The sequence below is a fragment of the Delphinus delphis genome, chromosome 1 (assembly GCF_949987515.2).
Source record: "Delphinus delphis chromosome 1, mDelDel1.2, whole genome shotgun sequence".
Classification (NCBI taxonomy): Eukaryota; Metazoa; Chordata; class Mammalia; order Artiodactyla; family Delphinidae; genus Delphinus; species Delphinus delphis.
Genome location: NC_082683.1, coordinates 114,632,274 through 114,636,463, shown reverse-complemented (window position 1 = coordinate 114,636,463; position 4,190 = coordinate 114,632,274). Strand labels below are relative to the sequence as shown.

General features: G+C 43.4%; 1 pseudogene; it reads right to left on the bottom strand.

The window, feature by feature from the left end:
• Positions 1-2,984: 2,984 nt before the first annotated feature.
• Positions 2,985-3,939, bottom strand: LOC132438307 (olfactory receptor 10J1-like; annotated as a pseudogene).
• Positions 3,940-4,190: the final 251 nt, after the last annotated feature.

The window sequence follows — 4,190 nt, the reverse complement described above, 5'->3', positions numbered from 1 at the left end:
CCATCCATACTGTGAATTGCCCTTGGGTAGTGATATACTCTGGGTAAACAGAAAATGCCAGCAAGGTGGTACAAGTTCAATTCTGCCTTCACCCCTTTTCTGTCTTAACCTTATTATCTGTAGATTTGAGAGCCTTATTCCTGCCTCCTTCCTAGGATTGTTCTGAGGACCTAGTGAGATAATGTCTGGGAAAGTGTTTTGTGTTAAGGACCACATTATGGAAGAGTTACTTGCCATAAATGATCTTGAGCATGAGTAGTAACCGAAATAATCCTGGGGAACAGGGAGGATTCCTCTCGGGTTGTTTAATCCAGCCAAATATTCAGTGAGAGCCTGGAACTGTTTAGTAGGTCAAATATAGTTCTGTGGCCGGGAACTTGATGGGGTGTGACAAGGGCTATTGAAAACATATGATTCTATGGTGTGTGACTGTGAAGCTATTCCATTCAAACAAGTTTTCTGGAAAACCTGGGTAATAAATGTTCTAGAAGTCCATAGTGATAAGTTACTCTGCATGATGCCATCCACAGCCACATAGCCCTCGGCCTTAGGAGATGGCCCCATACTTAGATCAAGACAGCCTTATTGCCCAGGTAACAAACATTTATTTCACTGAACCTCAGTATGCAGGGCCCTTTCTGGCTTGATGAGATTAGCTTTATATAGATCACAAAAAAATATCCCAAGGCTTATGTCTTTGTCATAAATATTAAGCACATTTTGTCCATTTCTCTATCACATTGTATTATGGTGAGTTCTGCATAAGCCCATGTCCCCTGCTAGACTGGGAGCTCCTTTATTCAAGGATTAGTGCAGAATTATTTTGATATTTTCCATGTCTAGCCCAGTATCTGGCATATAGTAAAGATTCTATGTATGTTTACTGAATGACTGTCAAACACTTTGCCTGCAATACTTTGCTTTTAATTATTCATTTCTTTTATTTGCCAGTTAACAACTTCTCTTAATTTCTTTCAGCCACCTTATATTCTTAGGGAATTTTAGGTATAGTTTGATTTTTACCATTGCCTCTATAGACCCTGAGAGAGGGCATGGTAGTTCTGTTATGGTCTGGAGAGCAGATACATGTGCTATTTGGGTCTCTGTATCTACTTTTGAAGGCTTTTCTGAGTTTTGAGCCCACCCTTTAATTCTAGTGGAAGTTGTGTCCTGGAGCTATCGTGACCCCAAGTCTGAGGTCTAGCCTAGTCACTGACTTGACAGCTAGTTCCTTGTTCTTGTTCACTGGGTGCTCACTTGGATCCCAAACCCCAAATCTACGTGAAACTCCTTGATCAGCCTCTGCTCCCCTGCTCTCTGTGATTGCCTGATTCAGCTTCATCATAAGTGCATAATTATTTCTGTGTATGACCTCTAAATACTCTAGTCTCACTCTCTTTGCCCCCATGATTTTCTCAGCTTAGAGTCTATAGATTCATACAACTTCTTAGATGTCTCAGTGGGTCTAGGTAAGGACAATAAGGATGCCAAAAATTCACATAGATGCCTCATAAACTGAATCCGAGTTTTCCTGAGTCTTAGATGATTCCCATTGTTTAAAAATTAAAGCCAAATTCCTTAGTTCAGCAAACAAGACCTTTACAATCTGACTCCAGCCAACCTTCTGGTCTTATCTCCCTTCATTTCCTTTCTTGTACCCTGGAGTCAGCATGCCAAGTCACATTCCATTTCCTGAACATTTCTCTTAACTTTCATACATGTGAAATATTATTTCTTTGTTTTGGAATTCTTCTCCTTCAACAATTTGCCCATCAGAAAGTCTCCTGTAAGTGTTTAAAAACCAGTCCAGATTACAGATCACCTCCTCTCTGAAGACTTCCCTGGCATCTCCAACAGAGTTTCTCTTTCTTTCTCTCCCTCCCTCCCATTCCCCTTCGATCGTTTGTATATATCACTTGACATAAAGAATTGAAACTATATCTTTAAATGTTTGTGGGGCTCCCCTGGTGGCTCAGTGGTTAAGAGTCTGCCTGCCGATGCAGGGGACACGGGTTCGTGCCCTGGTCCAGGAAGATCCCACATGCCGTGGAGCGGCTGGGCCCGTGAGCCTTGGCCGCTGAGCCTGCGCGCCCAGAGCCTGTGCTCCACAATGGGAGAGGCCACAACAGTGAGAGGACCGCGTACTGCAAAAAAAAAAAAAAAAAATTGTCTTTGCCACTAGAGTTGAGTTTTTTGAAGCCAGGCATTAGGTTTCTTTTCATCTTTCCTTCCCCAGGATCTAGCCCACAGCCTGGTTCATTCCTATTACCCATTACATGCTTTCTGAATTAACAGCAGCTGAACTGACCCAGGAGGATCTTGGAATGTGCCCTCAAATGGCTATTAATATGGCTGACAAGATTTAGAATTGCTAGGATCTCTAATTAAACTGTCTGTGGTCACCATCTTTAATAAACAGTTTTGCTAGAAACTGGGATAAATTAAAGCAGCTGGGAGAGGAAATCTGTTTCCCCTGGGCTATCTCATTCTGAGGCCACTTTTCCTGTCCACACAGTGATTTATGACTTGATATGTCATGTACAAGCAGATTGCAACAGAGACTCCAAGTTGAGCAATTCTCATGCTCTTAAGTAGGAAGGAAGGGATTGTAGGGAAGGGATTGTAGGGAAGAATGTGTGTCCTGATTCTGTTTTTTCTAAGGGACTCCCTGTTGTCTTCATTAAGTGGAGAGCCACAAGAAAACCAAAAGGCCAATGAAAAATCCTTGGTCCACATTACTCCTCGACCTCTTCTTCAGGCATATCCTGTCCTTGTTTACCTAATTATCCACAAAAACAGGGCCAGCACTTTGTCCAGGGGCTATATTTAAAGCTTTCAGACTCCCGGTTAGATGCTGTTTCTGTTCCTCTCTTCTCCTCCTCCTTATGGGCCAGGTCTCTGGGAGCCAAGTACATGGGGCTCTTCTCCTCATAGTTCTGCTTAGAATGGATGCTAAGAGCCTCAGAAGCACAATTCCCAAATTGTCAGGAAAGCTTCCTTCCAATGGCTCAGAGCAGAGCATCCTTGACCTCTTTGCTCCTTGGGGTGTACACCACAGGGTTCAGCAGGGAGGTGATCACAGTGGAGGTCACTGAGATTAGCTGACCCTGATCCTTGGTGTCTCTGACTTGGGCTTGGGGTAGGCAATGGAGGCACAGCCATAGTGGACCATGACCACAGTGAGGTGGGAGGTGCAGGTAGCAAAGGCCTTCTTTCTGCCCTCGGCTGAGGCAATCTTGAGGATTGTAGAGATAATGTGGATTTAAGAGATGAAGAGCAGACCCATAGGCACAACGAGCACCAAAACACTGATGATCAAAGTCAGAATCTCATTGACAGTCGTGTCGATGCAGGATAGCTTCATCACAGGTCAGATGTCACAGAAGAAGTGGGCCACCTTTGTTGCACAGAAAAGTAACCTAAATACAGGTGTCACCTGTGTCATAGCCACAATCAGCCCAATGCTGCAGGCCCTCCACACCAGCTGGTTGCACACCCTCTTGTTCATGATGACTATGTATCTCAGGGGGTTGAAGATAGCCACGTATCAGTCATATCCCATTGCTGTGAGCAGGAAGCTGTTAGTGATCCCAAAGGTTACAAAAAAGAACATCTGTGTGGCACAACCACCAGTGAGATAGACCAGCTTATACCCACGAGGCTGGATAGCATCCTTGGGAGAATGACCAATGTATATATAGTCTCTGAAGTGGACAGCATGCTGAGGAAGAAGTACATGGGGGTGTGGAGATGATGATCAATACGGATAATGGTCACAATGATTATATTACCTGCTAGGGTTAAGATGTACAGTGTAAGAAATACCACAAAAAGAGTGAGCTGGTGCTCGTGGAAGCTGGAGAAACCTTGCAAATCAAACTCAGTGGTGAGAGTGTGGTTCTCCCTCTTCATTGGGTGGTCACTAAATTGGAAAAGTAGAAGAATAAAAGTTGCATAATTTTAGTAAAGCAGTTTAATCACATTTCTGAAATTGATTGAACTTCATTCTCAGCTGTAAACCTGGGGATACATTTCCCAGTGGATTGAAGTTGATCTTTGGATTTACTTAACTTTGCTTAAAATATTCTTGTTCTGTGGCCATCTATTACAATTTCCTATGCATGATAGAATCATCTAATTTTCCTCCCCCCACCCCCACTGTATAACCATGTACATTCCCACTTCACCTA